Consider the following 22,260-nt stretch of genomic DNA (forward strand, 5'->3'; position numbering starts at 1 on the left):
ATTAACTTGAGTATTTCTTATATACATTTCGAGTGTTATTCCCTTTCCCGGTTTCCGGACAAACATCCCCCTCCCCCCTCCCCTTCCTTATGGGTGTTCCCCTCCCCACCCTCCCCCCATTGCCGCCCTCCCCCCAACAGTCTAGTTCACTGGGGGTTCTTTGATTTTTGTCTTCAGATACTTTAAGTTCTTATCATACAGATCTTTTACCTGCTTGATTAGAATCACACCAATGTATTTTATATTATTTGTGACTGTTGTGAAGTGTGTCATTTTCCTAATTTCTTTCTCAGCCTCTTTATCCTTTGAGTAGAGGAAGGCTACTGATTTGTTTGAGTTAGTTTTATATCCAGCCACTTTGCTGAAGATGTTTATTAGGTTTAGGAGTTCTCTGGTGAAATTTGGGGGTCATTTAAATATACTGTTACATCATCTGCAAATAGTGATATTTTGACTTCTTCCTTTCTAGTTTCTATCCCTTTCATCTCTTTTTGTTGTCTAATTGCTCTGGCTAGGACATTGAGTACTGTATTGAGTTAGTAGGGAGAGAGTGGGTAGCCCTGTCTGGTCCCTGATTTTAGTGGGACTGCTTGAAGTTTCTCTCCATTTAGTTTGATGTTGGCTACTGGTTTGCTGTATATGGCTTTTACTGTGTTTAGGTATGGACTTGAATTCCTGTTCTTTTCAAGACTTTTACCATGAAGGGGTGTTGAATTTGGTCAAATGCTTTCTCAGCATCTAATGAGATGGTCATGTGGTTTGTTTGCTTTGAGTTTGTTTATATAGTGGATTGCATTGATGGATTTCCATATATTGGTTCATTTTTCATATTCCAACTTTGTTGAGAGTGTCTGGAATTTTCTTATTTCCTATAACTTTGGTAGTTTTGAAGAATTCTGGCCTGGTATTTATATTCTCTATCTTGTATTGGTCCAGCATTTTCTCATAGTTCAAATGGATCTTTGATTTTTAGGGAAATAACCATCAGGGATATAACTTTATGACTTAGTAATGGGGATACTAACCTTGATTACTGGCTAAGGTCTATGTCCTGTAGTTACAGATTTCCTCTTTTCATTCTGCCCTCTGTCCCTTGGCTATTTACTACAGACAGACACAATTGTTTTGTACATATTACTCCCAAACACCACTAGTAGCTTTAGTTTCTTCAGTTGTGGGACAGGCACTGATATTATAACTTTTAAGTAATATGAGGGGAAATTATGAATAGTTATCTTTTAGCCTTCTTTCCATTGCAGCCCTGCTGCCTCCCCATCAGGAAGCTTCTCTCCATTTCCCTACTGACTTGTCACAGACCTGTCATCAGCCCCTTGGGCTATCTTAACGTTTTTGTAATTTTATTTTTCAGTTCATGATTTCCTTTCATTTTTGTAGGAGGTGGTTTCTCATCTTGTCAAAACTCAGAAGCCACCCTTCTGTAATTCTCACAGCTATCTGAGATTGTGTAATATCAATGCTGTAAATTTATATTCAAATAAATTAAGTCTTAGGAAGTCTAAGGAACCAGCAAATGTCTCAGACTCACTTATTGTGAGGTAGGAATTCGTACCTAGAACCCACATTGTGTTATATGCCACCTGACAGTCTGACACTAACTTAAGTATAACAAACTCAAAAATGCATTCTTCTTTGATAGAGTACCCTTTCCAATGAAACATGAGTTTCCACTTCAACCTTGCTCACTGAATGTGATTTCTTTATAGGTGACATGGTACTCATATGTGAGGGGCTTTGGTGAGGTTCCTCATAGACTTGCTGACACCTGTGCCTTCTCTAATTTGCTGGACCTTTACTAATGTAATCTTGAACTAGATCCCTTGAGACATTTTTTTGGAACTGATACTTCACAATCCACTGGAGCCAAAGTTCTCTTCAGACAAGTAGAACTTTGGCAGTAGTTCCAGATAGTCCAAGAAGAAATTTATTCCTTACATGTTTATTAAATGCTTATTGGTGAAGAACCATGTTAGGTATTGACTGGAGGGGAGAAATATATATGACAACTATCAATGTCATAAAGTTTAAACAACTGAAAGTATCTATTTCTCTATTTCCCCTTTCCTCTTCCACCTACAAATGATTGTCAGTTTTGAAATCAGAGAAATATTGTTGAACCTAAGATAGGAAAACAGACCAAGAAATACAAACTGTGGCCAAAGCAGAAATCATGTTAACTTTAGAAAACACTTCTATGTTTAGGATACAGTAGAGTTTTATTTAAAACAATAACCCTAATTTTTTTCTACCTATAAACTTGGTACAGATTTTCTTTGGCTGTATTTGATAATCACAATTTTATATTTAAAACATGTTAATAGTTTTTCCTTTTTCATACATTATCCTGAGATAAAGCAACATAAGATTACATTGAGATTTATTCAAATATTATACAGAAACTAATCATGCTCAGAGCATAATTAAAGGAAGTTTCTTTAGCTCTCTACTAAGAGAATATAAAGTTTCCTAAAAAATTTGTTTCAATGGGCATATATCTGCTTTTAATTGTTTTTGCAGTGTATTCACCAGTTTCATATATTTTAGGCTATTTATCATCTTACAGAAAAATAGCCAATTTATTCTTGCATTTGGTAAAACAAATGCTAGAGGCAATTTAGAAATCAGGTATGGCTTTGTGACTTTTATAAGCACTTTCTGACCATAATGACTACTTTACAAGAATAGATTCTAACAAGTGATGAAATACTGTTAGAGAAATATTTTATCCTTTAGTTTTCTTCCCAAATTATTTATCTTTTATCCTGTCAGAATATTGCGATTTGTAAAAGTTGAAGTCCAAAATTTCATGGTTTGGAAAATCCTCCAATACTGGTGAATTGAAGTTCTATTTTAATAGTTTGCTAGGCTTTCATCCCAAGAAACTGGCAGGTCTGGTGATGTGTTATACGAAACTTCCTGTGAAATCTTCAAAGATACATGGTTATAAAAATACTTCTCAAGTTAGGAGGTGGCTATGTTGGGGGAGATTTGGGAATTTTCAGTGAGGTGAGGGGAGTGGATATAGTCTTATTTCACTTTATACATGTATGAAATTCTCAAAGATTATGAAGGTACTTCTTATGTTAATTAGGAATATACAAGATAAAATATATATTATTGGGTAGGGCTAATGGTTGTTGAAAGCTGACAGCTCATTGGTGCTAGAAGGTAGACATATATATATATATATATATATATATATATATGTGTGTGTGTGTGTGTGTGTGTGCAAACATACACACACACACAGAAGAGAGAAGAAAGAGTTAGTATCAAGAGTTAAGACTTTCAAAGAAGTAGATTTAAAGTATTTTCATCACATTTCTGTCAACTACCTGTAAAATAAAACATGAACTTCAAAATTTATGCTATATACTAATCTATGCTCTACACTTAGGACTGCTATGATTCATTCCTGATACCTAAAACATTCATGTATTCTAGTAATTTTAGTAATTTTTATGTTGATTTTATGCTAGCATAACAGAGCAAATTATCATTTTAAAACTAAAGGATTTATTTAGAAAGTGTACATATGATTAATGGATGAGCAATTTCCTTAGACAAAAGGGACCAAATAACCTGTCAGCTGAGTGGACTAGTTAACGGAGGTAGCCATTCTTTATATAGCCTCATCTCTTACTGGTGCATATCACAAATATGTAAGAGAAAAAGTATAAGATAAAGTGAAAATTATATAGGCTTTAAAACCAGGAGACCGTGATCCTAACCCCAGGTTTGTCTTTTGAAAGAGAGAAACAAAGTATATTTTTTACCATCATAAAAACACTTTTGCACATGTTTTAATATTAGATATCAGAATTTAGTGTCTAATTGCTTCCTTACAACTAAAACTGAAGAAACTAAGTTATTCATCAAACGTAATTTAGTACCTTCAAATTTTAGGTGTCTGGACTTAAATTTTTCATTTAAAAAACTAGATGCTCTAATGTTCTTCTGTTTGAAGGAGCCAAAAAGTGGTGTGTGTGTGTGTGTGTGTGTGTGTGTGTGTGTGTGTGTGTGTGTATATATGAATGGAAAGATTATGTTAAAATAAAAGTGTGGAACACAGATATTAAGCAGATAGAGCCTTTTCTTCTAGTTGAGTATTGACTATTTTCATGTGGCAACTGAAAACAGAAAGAGAAACAGGAGTCATTCTACAAGTTACTAACTTGTAACACATAGAGAGTTCAGAAAAAAAATTCTACCTGATTCAGGTGACCTTAGCTGAAATGCCCAACAGTGAGAATGTAGAACTGGATGAGACTACCTCTAGTAGCCAGGCAGGACCTCAGAGGCGGCATGGGGACACCAACCCACCTACAAAACTTTTGACCCCAAAATGGTCACGTCTAAAAGAAATGCAGGGACAAAGATGAAGTAGAGACTGAAAGAATGGATGACCAGTGATTAGCCCATTTTGAGACTCATCCTATGGGCAGGCACTGATCCCTTACACTATTAATGATATTATGTTTTGCTTGCAGAGAAGAACCCTAGCATAGTAGATCTCTGAGAGGTGCTACCCAGAAACTGACTGAAAGAGATGCAGATACCTACAGACAAACACTGGACTGAGGTTGGGGACCCTTAAAAAAGAGTTAGGGGAATGATTGACAGCCCTCAAAGAAATGGAAACCTCACAGGAAGACCAACAGTGTCAACTAATCCTGACCAGTGGGGACTTTCAGAGATTGAGCTACCAACCAAAGAGCATACATGGGCTGGTTTGAGACCCCTGGCACATATGTAGCAGAGGACTGCCTTGTCTGACCTCAGTTGGAGAGGATGAGCCTAATCCTGCAGAGACTGGATGTGATGTATGCCTGAGAGTGGGAGGATATTGGAGGTCCAGGCTGCCCTCTCAGAGGCAAAGGTGATAGGGGATAAGGGATAGGGAAGAAACTCTGAGAGAAGGTGCCTAGAGGGGGCAGCATTTGGAATATAAATACATAAATAATAAATAATTTTTAAAAAGAAAATTAATTCTACCTGAATAAGGCTAGCGTCTATCAACTGTAACAGAGCCAATCTCATTATTTCAATCATAGTATTAATAATCAAACTGAATGAATAATATAGTCTATATTCTGTTGATCAAGCAGGTTATGTCACAGCTTTGTTAGTCAATAAAACTTCTTTTTTAAGATTCTTTTGTTATCAAAGGAAGAAAAGTGCAAGGGTAAGACACTTTATTAAATTGAATGTGCTGATTGAAAGCCAAGAATAATAGCATACACATACACACACACACACACACACACACACACACATGCACACACTCACACGAGAGAGAGAGACAGAGACAGAGACACAGAGAGACACAGACAGAGACAGAGAGAGATAGAGAGAGATAGAGACAGAGAGAGAGAGAGAGAGAGAGAAAGAGAGACTACAGAGACTACATAGACACTGCAGAGGAACCTTAAAATATATTTCGTATGTAGAAATTTGAAAGCTGCTTCCTGTGGGCTCTTTTGATACTCTTAATATAAGGAAGGAAAATTACATGTTAAATGACTCAGTGTGTGTGTGTGTATGTGTGTGTGTGTGTGTGTGCGCGTACACATGTGTGTGTATGCATGGGTGTGCGTGTGTGTGGGTGTTCTTTATAGCTCCTTCCAGTTGAAGAGCCTTATTGAGAGAAAATCTATTAATCTTTAAATGAAAAATTTAAATCCCACTTAGATTTCAAAGGCATTAAATTACTTTATACACAAACACACAGACAAACACACAAAGTCACCTAAAAATTAATTGTGCTTCCTTGTATTAAGCTCTGCGGAGTAATGAAGGAGCCTACAGGAAACAAAGTTTTCACATTTTTACATAGAATTTCTATCTGTTATGAAGATGCTTCTGTAAGTAAGTGAGGTCCTGTGTGGCCACAAATGTCATAAAATGAACTATATCAAGGAATCTACCCACATCTATTGTATATGTTGGCATTCTATGAGTAATATTTGATGTCTTAACTAATCATCAACAACTCAGTTTGCCATCAGTATGATTTTCTAAGGCAAAATTGAAGTAACATATAAGTTGTAGTGGGGAATAGACAATTTGGCTCTTTAAAGATCATCATCTCTCTCCTTATTTATGGTTTCCTGTTATATATTTTTGCTTCCTTCCCTGTCTGTTGGCAGGTAGGAGGGAGAGAATAGAAATGAAAACTACCAAATGAGGTACAATAAAACATTATCATTTTAGATATTATCAAAATCTGGAATACAGATTTTGGAATAACCATGCCCTTAAGGAATATTTAGTGCAATTCAAACAAAACTGATTAAGGAAATCCCAAACAGAGAAAGATAAACTCCTAAGACTTGGAAACTCCTAAGTTTTGCTATAATATGAAAGCAATTTTGAGAATGTAGTATATTTGATACCTTTATCTCATAGTTAATTAGGAAAACATGAATGAGAACATCTACATGCTACATCCAACCACTCTGCCCCATCAAGCCCTGCAGATATTTCTCCAGTGTCTAGCCAGGTGAGTCTGCCTGATCCTCCCCTTAATATACCCTCCCACCTCTCAGAACTTGCCAGGGTCCCACATCCAGTTGTCTGGCCTAGTCAAACTACCCCTGTCTGTACTGCCTTCAACCTCCAGGCTTTGGTCCTGACCACTACAACTCGCCTATAATATACAGCAACCCCCTGCACCACATCAAACCTCTCTGCTCAGTCTAGTCCTGGAATCTTGTACCAGAGTCTAGCTCAGTGAGCTAACCTGACTACCCCTTTGCCACACTTTCCCCAATCCTCTGATCTATCTTCAAACTATAAACTTGGATGATGGTACTCATCCTGTGTGTTAGCCAAGTCATTTGAACCCACCTGAATTCATTCCACCTAAGTCACGACCAAGTGTCAAGCCCAACCTAGCCTACACATCTCGTGCTCTATCCCAATCTGCACCACTCATATCAGATATAGAACTAAGAAGTCCATATGCCCATGTCTTATTAAAAAATACAAACAGTATGAAGGTTTAAGCAAGTATCTCGATTAAACCTATCAGTCCTGTAGACATGTTTGTTGAGGATTACCTGGATGGACCCCAGGAAACAACACCTAGAAGAAAAAAAATGTAAATTTCACAGAATTCCAGGACTTGAAAGCAGGCACAAAGAAACAGCTCAATGAAATTAAGGAAAGGAAGCTTAAGAAGAATAAATGCTTGGGTGACGCCTAAGAAAACACAAACATAAGGTTGGTGGAAATGAGAAACACAATGCAGGATTTGAGAATGGAATTCAATCAAGGGATAGAAACACAGAAGAAAACTCAAGCTGAAAATATGAAATTGAAAAGCAAATAAACACTGACTCAACTAGAAAACTCAAGAGAAAACCTTGCAAAGTAGAATGAAAGAAGTGGAAGAATAAAAGGATTTATGATAAAGTAGAGGAATTGAATAAAACAAAGGATATGAAAAACAATTGAAAACATAGGAAAAGAACACACAGAAAAATGAGGGTACCTTGAATAGGGTAGAGTTTTAAAATATAAGCATAGACATGGGAGAATACTCTCAAGTAAATGGCATAGAGCACTTCAACACGATCATAGGACAAACTTCTCCAAACTAAGGAAAGACACATGAAAAGTACACAGAACACCAAATAGATAGTAACCGAGGAAAAAGGCAAGATCCTGTGCTCCAGCACCCTCACACCCCATCCACACACAGAGATAGCTTGACCTCTAGGAGTTCTGACACCACCAAGCTCACAGGTGAGACACTCTGCCCCATGGACTAACTGAGACCCATGGACCCAGGGGATGCATGACCTCCCACCCTGCCAGAGACACATCTCCCTACTGTTCTGCAACTGCATCCAGGAGCAGATTGTGTGCTTGTGCCCCCCACCCCTCTCCCTAACACAACCAGGCTCACAAGGGGTCTGTCATACTCAGGCTCATACTTTTGGTATTTTAGACACCCTCCCACAACCATAGACATCCTGACCCAAGGAGCCCCAACATAAACAAGGCTCTTGGGAGGTATGGACACCAGTCTGGGACAGCAAGGCTCCTAAACTCCAGAAATAATCAGATGGTGATAAACAACTGTAAGAACATAAGCAGTGGAAACCAATGCCATGTGGCACTACCAAAATTCAGTTCTCTCCCCACAGCAATCCCTGGACACCCTATCACACCTGAAAAACAAGAATCTGACCTAGAATCACATCTATTGAAAATGATAGAGGACATTAAGGAAGACACAAGTAACTCCCTTAAAAAAAATTCAGGAAACACAATTAGACAGGTGAAGGAATTGAACAGAACCATCCAGGATCTAAAAGTGTAAATAGAAACAATAAAGGAAGACAACCCTGAAGATGAAAAACCAAGGAAGGAGATCAGGAGATACAGATGCAAGCATCACCATCAGAATACAAGAGATCAAAGAGAGAATCTCATGCATAATAGATATCATAGATGATATTGACACACTATTCAAAAAAAAATACAAAGTGCAAAAATCTCCTAACCTAAAATATCCAGGAAATTCAGGGCACAATGAAAAGACCAAACCTAAGAATAATAGGTATAGAAGAGAGTGAAGATTTGCACCTCAAAGGGCCAGCAAACATCTTCAACAAAATTGTAGAAGAAAACGTCTCTAATGTAAAGCAAAAGATGGTCATAAAAGTACAAGAGGCCTAGAGAACATCAAATAGATTGGACCAGAAAATAAATTTCTCCCATCACATAATAGTGAAAATACCAAATGCACATAACAAAGAAAGAATATTAAAAGCAGTTAGTGAAAGAGGTTAAGTAATATATAAACACAGAACTACTATAATTACACCAGACTTCTCAACAGCATCTAAAAGTCAGAAGATCTTGAATAGATGTCATGTAGATACTAAGAGAAGAAAAATATCCAGCAAAACTCTCAATTACCATAGATGGAGAAACTAAGATATTCCATGAAAAAAATGTAATAATATTTTTCCAATAAAACAGCCCTACAGAGGATAATAGAAGGAAAACTCCAACACAAGGAAAAAACTCCACCCAAGGAAAGCTAAAAGAGTTATTCTGATCAGAATAACAAAGAAAGAAGAAAAACAAAAACATAATTCCAACTCTAACAACAATAATAACAGGAACCAACAATCATTGGTCTTTAATATCTTTCATCATCAATGGACTCAAATCCTCAGTAAAAAGACATAGACTAACAGACTGAATACATAAACAGGACCTAGCATTTTGCTGCACATAGGAAACACATCTCAGTGACAAAGATAGGCACTACCTCAGAGTAAAAGGCTAGAAAAGAATTTTCCAAGCAAATGGTCCCAAGAAACAAGCTGGAGTAGCCATTCTAATATTGAATACAATAGACTTTCAAACAAGAGCTCTCAAAAAAGAAGGAAACTTCATACTCATCAAAGGAAAAATCCACCAAGATGAACTCTCAATTCTGAATATCTATGCTACAAATGCATGGGCACCCACATTCATAAAAGAAACCTTACTAAAGCTCAAAGCACACATTATACCTCTCACAATAATAGTGGGAGACTTCAATACCCCACTCTCAGCAATGGACAGATCATGGAAACAGAAACTAAACAAAGAAACAGTGAAATTAACAGAAGTTATGAAACAAATGGGTTTAACAGATATCTATAAAATATTTCATCCTAAAACAAAAGAATATACTTTTTTCTTGGCACCTCATGGTATCTTCTCCAAAATTTACCATATAATCAGTCACAAAACAGGTCTCAACAGATACAAGAAGACTGAAATAATCCCATTCATCATATTATATCACCATGGACTAAGACTTGTCTTCAATAACAACAAAAATGACAGAAAGCCCACATACACATGGAAGTTGAACAATGCTCTACTCAATGATCATGTGGTCAAGGAAGAAATAAAGAAAGTAAAGACCTTTTAGAATGTAATGAAAATGAAGGCACAACATATGCAAACTTATGGAACACTATGAAAGCAGTGTTAAGAGGAAAACTCATAGCTCTGAGTGCTTCTGAAAAGAAACTTGAGGGAGCATACACTAGCAGTTTGACAGCACAGCTAAAATTACTTTTTAAACTATTTCACAACATAGAAACAATAGGAACACTACCTAATTGTTCTATGAAGCCATAGTTACACTGCTTCCTAAACCATACAAACACCCAACAAAGAAAGAGTACTTCAGACTAATTTTGCTTATGTATATTGATGTAAAAATACTCAACAAAATTCTCACTAATGGAATCACATCAGAAAGTTCCCTCACCACAATCAAGTAGGGTTCATCCCAGGTATTCATGGATGGTTTAATATATAGAGATTCATCAATGTAATCCACTACATAAACAAACTCAAAGAATTTGAAGTCACATGATCATCTCATTAGATACCGAAAAGGCCTTTGACAAAATACAGCACCCTTGCATGTTAAAAGTATTGAAGGGATCAAGAATTCAAGGACTATACCTAAGCATAATAAAAGCAATGTACACCAAACCAATAGCCAACATCAAACTAAATGGAGAGAAACTTGAAGCAATCCCACAAAAACTGGGGACAATGTAAGGCCTACTTTCACCCATTTAATCAAGATAGTACTAGAACTTCTAGCTAGAGCAAATTGAGAACAAAACGTGTGCCAATTGATACAAATTAGAAAGGAAGAAGTCAAGGTTTCACTGTTTGTAGACGATATGATAGTATACATAAGTCGTCAAAATTCTACCAAGGAACTCCTAGAGCTGATAAAGAACCTCAGCAAAGTGGCTGGATGTAAAGCTAATTCAAACAAATCAGTAGCCTTCCTCTACACAAAGAAAAAATGGGCTGAAAAAGAAAAAAGTGAAACAACACCCTTCACAATAGTCCCAAATAATATGAAATACTTTGGTGTGAATCTAACCAAGCAAGTGAAAGATCTGTGTGACAAGAAATTCAAGTCTCTGAAGAAAAAAGTCGAAGAAGTCTCAGAAAATGGAAAGATCTCCCATGCTCATGAAGTGGCAGGAATAATATAGTAAAAATGGCCATATTGCCAAAAGCAATCTACAGATTCAATGCAATCCCCATCAAAATCCCAAGTCAATTCTTCACAGAGTTACAAAGAGCAATTTGTAAATTTCTTTGGAAAAGCAAAAACCCAGGATAGCGAAAATGATACTCAATAATAAAAGAACTTCTGGAGGAATAACCATCCCTGACCTCAAACTCTACTGTAGAGCAATATTGATAAAAGCTGCATGGTATTGGTACAATGACTGACAGGAGATCGATGGAATAGAATTGAAGAGTCAGAAATACCAAACATCTATGGTCATTTAATCTTTGACACAAAAGCCAAAACCATACAGTGGAAAAAGAAAACATTTTATGTCCCCGCCAGCGGGGACCCAGTTATTCAGGGTCCCGAAGAGGCTTTCTACCTGTGGGCCCAAAATGGGGTGAAGAAGAAGGAAGAACCAAGATTCTGTTGTCAAGGTCCGTTTATTGGGATGAACATTGCAGCTTTTAAAGGCTTTCAGGTGGGGAGTGACCTTAGTGAAATATGAAGGAGGGGGAGATGAGGGGTATAGGCAGTGATAGCTGGAGGCAAAGTCAATGGATGAGGTCAGGTGGTGGAGACACTGGGTGTTGACTGAGGAGATAACTGGTATCTGCTCGAGCTGAGGCATCCCTTGAACGTTATACTCCTGTGCCGTAAATTCATGGGAGAGGCTTTATCCAACAATCTTAAGACTTATGGCAGTCATCTAAGGGGTGAGTCTCTGTGGCCAAACAGCCCAGAGTCACCTTGAACCATGCAGTCAAAAAGCGGCTAGGCCCAAATCCAATATGGCTCCGTGCAATTTTAAACAAATGGTGCATGCTTAATGGGAAGTCTGCATGTAGAAGAATGCAGATTGATCCATTTTTATCTCCATCTACAAAGGTCATGTATAAGTGGATCAAAGATCAAACAACCAGATATGCTGAATCTAATAGAAGAGAAAATAGGAAAGAGCCTCGAACACTTTGGCACAGGGGGAATTTTCCTGAAAAGAACATGAATGGCTCAGGCTCTAAGATCAACAATTCACAAATGGGACCTCATACATTTGAAAAGTTTCTGTAAGGTAAAAATCACTGTCAATAGGACAAAACGGCAACCTAAAGATTGAGACAAGACCTTGACCAACCCTACATTCGGTAGAGGGCTTGTATCTAAAATATACAGTGACCTTAAGAAGTTAGACTCCAGAAAACCATATACCCCAATTAAAAATGAGGTATTAAGTATTCAAACTAAGTATTCTTAGTTAAACTTAAAAAAAAAGTATTCTCAATTGAGGTATTTAGAATGGCACCTAAAGAAATATCCAGTGGGGAAGAGAGCTGAACACCCAGAAGTGTAGACATCCTAAGATTGCAGGACAGACTGCCACTTCTGCACACCTCTGCCCACATCCCTGGTCCAAGGGGGAAACTGCACAGTGCCTCTGGACACAGGAATGTAGGAACAGTCAACCACCAGTACCTGTGGTTCTGGTCTGTGTCCAGGACTGAACTGAACCTGCCAAATAGCCCCCTGCACCCAAATCCTATAGGGGAGAGAACTGGACCCCCAGAAGTGTGGATACTCCTGAGGAGTCAGAGGAGACTACCCTCTGCCCACATTCTAGAACCAAGAAGGAATTGCCTAGTGACAGCTGTGTCCCATGGGTACAAGGACCAAGGAGTAATCAGGGGCAGGACCTTTCTGATTCCTGCCCATGCCTAGAGCTGAAAGACAGTCCCCAGGAGCACCTACACACCTGAAATCAGAGCACCTGTTCTCAGGAAAGGCTAAAAGAAAACAGATTACAGTTGCCACTTTTTGTTTATCAGGTGGAGTAGATCTCATTTTCTCGTCTGCTGAATTCATAAAACATGTAATTACAGCTTGGCTGTACTTTATATTCCCTTTTTATCTTAACACTTCATTCATCATTGTTATACCATGTTTACCTGATTTTATTAAAACATTTTTGTCTTGAGGAATTCCCCTCATTTTAAAATTATTATGACCGTTACTGGGGCCATCTTTCTGGATTCTCTTCTTAGCTATTCTCCAGTGTTCCAATTGCTGATTCACGAATTTATTGGAATGTGCATGCAAATTCCACATCTGTAAACATTTAGTTATTTTAAATATAGGAGGATTGTCCTTGGATTTCTTCAATAAAATCTTACTCAAATTAAAAAAAAAAAAAAGAAAACAGGAAAACAGTTCTACAGGAGTGCTGACACAGAGGCCTACAGCAGGGTCAAGTCACTCCCAGAAACAGCAAGACAAGCAAACACCAGAGACAACCCAATGGCTAGAGGCAAGCACAGGAACCTAAGCAACAGAAAACAAGACTACTTGGCATCATCAGAGCCCTGTTCTCCTACCAAAGAAAATAATGGCTATCAAAACACACCAGAAAAGCAAGATTTAGATTTAAAACCATATTTTATGATAATGATGGAGGACTCTAAGAAGGGCATAAAGAACTCCCTTAAAGAAATGCAGGAAATCACAAGTAAACATGTAGAAGCCCTTAAAGAGGGAACACAAAAATCCCTGAAAGAACTAGAGGAAAATACAACTAAACAGGTGAAGGAATTGAACAAAACCATTCAGGAATTAAAAATGGAAAGAGAAACAATTAAAAAAAAAGCACAAGGGAGAAATCTCTGGGTATAGAAAACCTAAGGAAGAGACAAGGAGTCATAGATACAAACATCACCAACAGAATACAAGAGATAGAAGAGAGAATCTCAGGGGCAGAAGATACCATAGAAAACATTGACACAACTGTCAAAGATAATGTAAAATGCAAAAAGCTTCTAGCCCAAAACATACAGGAAATGCAGGACACAATGAAAAGATCAAACCGAAGGATAATAGGTATAGAATAGTGAAGACACCATCATAAAGGTCCAGTAAATATATTCAACTAAATTATAGAAGAAAACTTCCCTAACCTAAAGAAAGAGATGCCCATAAACATACAAGAAGCCTACAGAACTCCAAATAGACTGGACCAGAAAAGAAATGCCTCCTGTCACATAATAGTTAAAACACCAAATACAACAAACAAAGAAAGAATATTAAAAGCAGTAAGGGAAAAAGATCAAGTGACATATAAATGCAGACCTATAAGAAATGCATCAGACTTCTCACCAAAGACTATGAAAACCAGAAGATCCTGGGCAGATGTCATTCAGACCCTAAGAGAACATAAATGCCAGCCAAGCTACGATATCCACCAAAACTCTCAATTAATATATAAGGAGAAACCAAGATATTCCATGATAAAACCAAATTTACACAGTATCTTTCTATAAATCCAGCCCTACAAAGGATAACAGATGGAAAACTGAAACACAAGGAGAGAAACTACACTGTACAGAAATCAAGAATATAATCTCCTTGCAACAAAACCAAAAGAGAGACACACAAACATAATTATATTTCTAACAATGAAAGTAACAGGAAGTGACAATACTATGCCTTAATATCGCTCAACATCAATGAACTCCATTCCTCAATAAAAAGACATAGACTAACAGAATGGATATATAAAGAGGACCCAGCATTTGGCTACATGCAGGAAACACCTCAGAGACAAAGACTGATATTACCTCAGAGTAAATGGCTGGAAAACAACTTTCCAAGGAAATGGCTTGAAGAAACAAGCTGGAATTGCCATTCTAATAACAGGTAAAATTGACTTTCTACCAAAAGTCATTAAAAAAGATAAGGTAGGACACTTCATATTTGTCAAAGAAAAAAATCTACCACGATGAACTCTCAATCCTAAATATCTATACTTCAAATGGAAGGCTACCTACATTCATAAAAGAAACCTTACTAAAGCTCAAAGCATATATTGCACTTCACACAATAGTAGTTGGAGATTTCAACACCCGACTCATCAATAGAAAGAGCATGGAAATAGAAATTAAACAAAGAAAGAGTTAAACTAACAGAAATTATGAATAGATTTAACAGATACCTATAGAATATTACATCCTAAAACAAAAGGATATAACTTCTTCTCAGCACCTCATGGTACCTTCTCCAAAACTGACTATATAATCGGTCACAAAACAGGTCTCAACAGATACAAGAAGATAGAAATAATCCCATATATCATATCAGATCACCACAGACTGAGACTGGTCTTCTATAATAACAATAACAAAAGAAAGCCCACATAAACATGGAAGTTGAATAATGCTTTACTCAAGGACAACTTGGTCAAGGACAAAATAAAGAAATGAAAGACTTCTTAGAATTTAATGAAAGTGAAGGTACAACATACCCAAACTTTTGGGACACAATGAAAGCTGTGCTAAGAGGAAAACTCATAGTTCTGAGTGCCTGCAGAAAGAAACAGGAGAGAGTATATGTTAACATCTTGATAGCACACCTAAAACTCTAGAACAAAAAGAAATAAATAAACCCAAGAGGAGTAGAAGGCAGGAAATAATCAAACTCAGGGCTAAAACAACAACGTAGAAACAAAAGGACTACACAAAAAATCAACAAAACCAGGAGCTGGTTCTTTGAGAAAATCAACAAGATAGATAAACCCTTAGCCAGAGTAAGCAGAGGTCACAGAGAGTGTATCCAAATTAACAGGATCAGAAATGAAAAGGTATTCCCTGCTCCCAAACCTCTTGGGAGAGAGAGCTCACCTCCCAGACAGGTGGGCACTCCTGAGAATGCAGAGCTGGAGAGGCCACCAATACTGCCCACATCCTTGGCCCAAGAGGAAACTGTATAGGGCCTCTGGGAACCAGAAGTTAGGGGCAGTTAAGCGGCAGGTCCCCTGTGGTCCAGACACCACCAGGATCTGAAGGGACTCTATCAAAAACTCCTTGCACCCAAATCCTGTGGGAGGGAGAGCTAAACCTTCAGAGTGGCAGACACGCCTGGGAAGCCAGAAGAGACTACACTCTGCCCACATTTCTGACTCCAGAGGAAAACACCTAATACCATCTGGGACCCTGGTGCATGGGGGCCCTGGGAAAATGCGGTGCAGGCCCTCCTGGTTGCCGCCCTCACAGAGAGCTCAAAAACAGCCGCCCAGGAACCACTTGAGCCATGTGACCACAGGTAAGACCAACATTTTTGCTCCAAGCAACCTGCCTGGTGGACTCAGGACACAGGCCCACAGTAACAGCTGAGACCAGTAGACAGGAAAGACTACACACCCGAAAGCAGAACACTCTGTTCCCATAACTGGCTGAAAGAAAACAGGAAAACAGGTCTACAGCACTCCTGACATACAGGCTTATAGGACAGTCTAGCCACTGTCAGAAATAGCAGAACAAAGTAACACCAGAGACAACCTGATGGCGAGAGGCAAGCGAAGGAACCCAAGCAACAGAAAGCAAGACTACATGGCATCATCAGAGCCCAATTCTCCCACCAAAGCAAACACTGAATATCCAAACACACCAGAGAAGCAAGATATAGATTAAAAATCACATTTGATCATGATGCTGGAGGACTTCAAGAAAGACATAAAGAACTCCCTTAGAGAAATGGACTAAAACATAAATAAACAAGTAGAAGCCTATAGAGAGGAATCACAAAAATCCCTGAAGGAATCCCAGGAAAACACAATCAAACATGTGAAGAAATTAAAAATGGAAATAGAAGCAATAAAGAAAGCACAAAGGGAAACAACCCTGGATATAGAAAACCATAGGAAGAGACAAGGAGCCATAGATACAAGCATCACCAACAGAATACAAGAGATAGAAGAGAGAATCTCAGGAGCAGAAGATTCCATAGAAATCATCGACACAACTGTCAAAGATAATGTAAAATGGAAAAAGCTACTGGTCCAAAACATACAAGAAATCCAGGACTCAATGAGAAGATCAAACCTAAGGATAATAGGTATAGAAGAGAGTGAAGACTCCCAGCTCAAAGGACCAGTAAATATCTTCAACAAAATCATAGAAGAAACCTTCCCTAACCTAAAAAAAGAGATGCCCATAGGCATACAAGAAGCCTACAGAACTCCAAATAGATTGGACCAGAAAAGAAACTCCTCCCATCACATAATAGTCAAAATACCAAATGCACAAAACAAAGAAAGAATATTAAAAGCAGTAAGGGAAAAAGATCAAGTAACATATAAAGGCAGCCCTATCAGAATCACACTGGATTTCTCACCAGAGACAATGAAAGCCAGAAGATCCTGGACAGATGTCATACAGACCCTAAGAGAACACAAATGCCAGCCCAGGTTACTGTATCCTGCAAAACTCTCAATTAAGATAGATGGAGAAACCAAGATATTCCATGACAAAATCAAAATTACATAATATCTTTCTACAAATTCAGCACTACAAAGGATAATATATGGTAAAGCCAAACATAAGGAGGCAAGCTACACCCTAGAAAAAGCAATAAACTAATCGTCTTGGCAACAAAACAAAGAGAAGAAAAGCACACAAACATAATCTCACATCAAATACGAATATAACCTGAAGCAATAATCATTATTCCTTAATATCTCTCAACATCAGTGGACTCAATTCCTCATTAAAAAGACATAGATGAACAAACTGGATACACAATGAGGACCCTGCATTCTGCTGCCTACAGGAAACACACCTCAGAGATAAAGACAGACACTACCTCAGAGTGAAAGGCTGGAAAACAACTTTCCAAGCAAATGGTCAGAAGAAGCAAGCTGGAGTAGCCATTCTAATATCAAATAAAATCAATTTTCAACTAAAAGTCATGAAAAAAGATAAGGAAAGACACTTCATATTCATCAAAGGAAAAATCCACCAAGATGAACTCTCAATCCTAAATATCTATGCTCCAAATACAAGGGCACCTACATATGTAAAAAAAAAAAACTTACTAAAGCTCAAAGTACACACTGTACCTCACACAATAATAGTAGGAGATTTCAACACACAACTCTCATCAATGGGCAGATCAGGGAAACAGAAATTAAACAGAGACATACACATACTAAGAGAAGTCATGAACCAAATGGACTTAATAGATATTTATAGAACATTCTATCCATTCTAAAACGAAAGGATATACCTTGTTCTCACCACCTCATGGTACTTTCTCCAAAATTGACCATATAATTGGTCATAAAACAGGCCTCAATAGATACAGAAAGATAGAAATAATTCCATGCGTCCTATCAGACCACCATGGGCAGAAGCTGGTCTTCAACAACAATAAGGGAAGAGCACCCACATACTCTACTCAACGATGACCTGGTCAAAGAAGAAATAAAGAAAGAAATTAAAGACATCTTAGAATTTAATGAAAATGAAAATGAACATTCCCAAAGTTATGGGATACAACGAAAGCCGAGCTAAGAGGAAAACTCATAGCTCTGAGTGCCTGCAGAAAGAAACAGGAGAGAGCATATATCAGCAGCTTGAGAGCACACCTAAAAGCTCTAGAACAAAAAGAAGCAAATAGACCCAGGAGGAGTAGAAGGCAGGAAATAATCAAACAGAGAGCTGAAATCAACCAAGTAGAAACAAAAAGGACCATACAAAGAATCAACAGAACCAAAGTTGGTTCTTTGAGAAAATCAACAAGATAGATAAACCCTTAGCCAGACTAATGAGAGGACACAGAGAGTGTGTCCAAATTAACAAAATCAGAAATGAAAAGGGAGACATAACTATAGATTCAGAGGAAATTCAAAAAATCATCAGATCTTTCTATAAACGCCTATATTCAACAAAACTTGAAAATCTGCAGGAAATGGACAATTTCCTAGACAGATACCAGGTACTGAAGTTAAATCAGGAACAGATAAACCATTTAAATAACCCCATAACTCCTAACAAAATAGAAGCAAACATTAAAGGTCTCCCAACCAAAAGGAGCCCAGGTCCAGATATGTTTAGTGCAGAATTCTATCAGACCTTCATAGAAGACCTCATACCAATACTATCCAAACTATTCCACAAAATTGAAACAGATGGAGCACTACCGAATTCCTTCTATGAAGCCACAATTACTCTTATACCTAAACAACACAAAGACCCAACAAAGAAAGAGAACTTCAGACCAATTTCCATTATGAATATCGACGCAAAAATACTCAATAAAATTCTGGCAAACCGAAACCAAGAGCACGTCAAAACAATCATCTACCATGATCAAGTAGGCTTCATCCTAGTCATGCAGGGATGGTTTAATATACGGAAAACCATCAATGTGATCCATTATATAAACAAACTGAAAGAACAAAACCACATGATCATTTCATTAGATGCTGAGAAAGCATTTGACAAAATTCAACACCCCTACATGATAAAAGTCCTGGAAAGAATAGGAATTCAAGGACCATACCTAAACATAGTAAAAGCCATATACAGCAAACCAGTTGCTAACATTAAACTAAATGGAGAGAAACTTGAAGCAATCCCACTAAAATCAGGGACTAGACAAGGCTGCCCACTCTCTCCCTACTTATTCAATATAGTTCTTGAAGTTCTAGCCAGAGCAATAAGACAACAAAAGAAGATCAAAGGATACAGATTGGAAAAGAAGAAGTCAAAATATCACTATTTGCAGATGATATGATAGTATATTTAAGTGATCCCAAAGTTCCACCAGAGAACTACTAAAGCTGATAAACAACTTCAGCAAAGTGGCTGGGTATAAAATTAACTCAAATAAATCAGTAGCCTTCCTCTACACAAAAGAGAAACAAGCCGAGAAAGAAATTAGGGAAACAACACCCTTCATAAGAGACCCAAATAATATAAAGTACCTCGGTGTGACTTTAACCAAGCAAGTAAAAGATCTGTACAATAAGAACTTCAAGACTCTGAAGAAAGAAATTGAAGAAGACCTCAGAAGATGGAAAGATCTCCCATGCTCATGGATTGGAAGGATTAATGTAGTAAAAATAGCCATTTTACCAAAAGCGATGTACAGATTCAATGCAATCCCCATCAAAAGACCAATCCAATTCTTCAAAGAGTTAGACAGAACAATTTGCAAATTCATATAGAATAACAAAAAACTCAGGATAGCTAAAACTATCATCAACAATAAAAGGATTTCTGGGGGAATCACTATCCGTGAACTCAGGCAGTATTACAGAGCAATAGTGATAAAACTGCCTGATATTTGTACAGAGACAGACAGATAGATCAGTGGAATAGAATTGAAGACCCAGAAATGAACCCACACACCCATGGTCTCTTGATTTTTGACAAAGGATCCAAAACCATCAAATGGAAAAAAGATAGCATTTTCAGCAAATGGTGCTGGTTCAACTGGAGGTCAACATGTAGAAGAATGCAGATCGATCCATGCTTATCACCCTGTACAAAGCTTAAGTCCAAGTGGATCAAGGACCTCCACATCAAACCAGATACACTCAAGCTAATAGGAGAAAAAGTGGGGAAGCATCTCGAACACATGGGTACTGGAAAAAATTTCCAACAAAACACCAATGGCTTATACTTTAAGATCAAGAATCGACAAGTGGGACCTCATAAAACTGCAAAGCTTCTGTAAGGCAAAGGACACTGTTGTTAGGACAAAATGGCAATCAACAGATTGGGAAAAGATCTTTTCCAATCCTACAACATATAGAGGCCTTATATCCAAAATATACAAAGAACTCAAGAGGTTAGAGTGCAGGTAAAATGGGGTTCAGAGCTAAAGAAAGAATTCACAGCTGAGGAATGCCGAATGGCTGAGAAACACCTATAGAAATGTTCAACATCGTTAGTCATAAGGAAATGCAAATCAAAAACAACCCTGAGATTTCACACCTCACACCAGTGAGAATGGCTAAAGATAAAAACTCAGGTGACAGCAGATGCTGGCGAGGATGTGGAAAGAGGAAACACTCCTCCATTGTTGGTGGGATTGCAGACTGGTACAACCATTCTGGAAATCAGTCTGGAGGTTTCTCAGAAAATTGGACATTGAATTACCTGAGGACCCAGCTATACCTCTCTTGGGCATATACCCAAATGTTGCCCCAACATATAAGAAAGACACATGCTCCACTATGTTCATAGCAGCCTTATTTATAATAGCCAGAAGCTGGAAAGAACCCAGATGCCCTTCAACAGAGAAATGGATACAGAAACTGTGGTACATCTACACAATGTAATATTACTCAACTATCAAAAACAATGACTTTATGAAATTCGTAGGCAAATGGATGGAACTGTAAAATATCATCCTGAGTGAGGGAACCCAATCACAGAAAAACACACGTGGTATGCAGTCATTGATAAGTGGATATTAGCCCAAATGCTCGAATTACCCTAGATGCAAGACACATGAAACTCAAGAAGGATGACCAAAATGCGAAATACTTCACTCCCCTTCTTTAAAGGCAAAACAAAACACGCTTGGGAGGAATAAGAAGGCAAAAGTTTTATAACAGAGGCAGAAGGAATACCCATTCAGAGCCTGCCCCACATGTGGCCCATACATATACAGCCACAAAACCAGATAAGATGGATGAAGCAAAGAAGTGCAGGCTGACAGGAACCAGATGTAGATCTCTCCTGAGAGACACAGCCAGAATACAGCAAATACATAGGCGAATGCTTTCATTAAACCACTGAACTGAGAACGGGAACCCCTTTGAAGGAATCTTAGGCAGGACTGAAAGAGCTTGAAGGGGCTTGAGACCTCGTATGAACAACAATGCCAAGCAACCAGAACTTCCAGGGACTAAGCCACTACCCGAAGTCTATACATGGACTGACACTGGACTCCATAATTAACAACGAATAGCCTAGTTAGAGCAGCAGTGGAAGGGGAAGCCCTTGGTCCTGCCAAGACTGAACTCCCAGTCAACGTGATTGTTTGTGGGGAGGGCGGTAATGAGGCGATGATGGGTAGGGGAACACCCATAAATAAGGGGAGGGGGAGGGGTGAGGGAAAAAAATGAAATGAAAAGTAGACATGGCAAAAGAATCTGAGGAATTTAAAAATATTATCAGATCGTACTATAAAAGCCTATATTCCTCTCTGGGTACCCGTAGAGGAGGGCCCAGGAGCAGCAGATCCACTGCGTCTGAGACACCACACCTGAAGGGACCGACCAGATAAACAGTTCTCTGCACCCAAATCCCGTGGGAGGGAGAGCTAAACCTTCAGAGAGGCGGACACGCCTGGGAAACCAGAAGAGACTGCACGCTGCACACAGTACTGACCCCAGAGGAAAA

This window comes from Rattus rattus, chromosome X, assembly GCF_011064425.1.
Source record: "Rattus rattus isolate New Zealand chromosome X, Rrattus_CSIRO_v1, whole genome shotgun sequence".
Classification (NCBI taxonomy): Eukaryota; Metazoa; Chordata; class Mammalia; order Rodentia; family Muridae; genus Rattus; species Rattus rattus.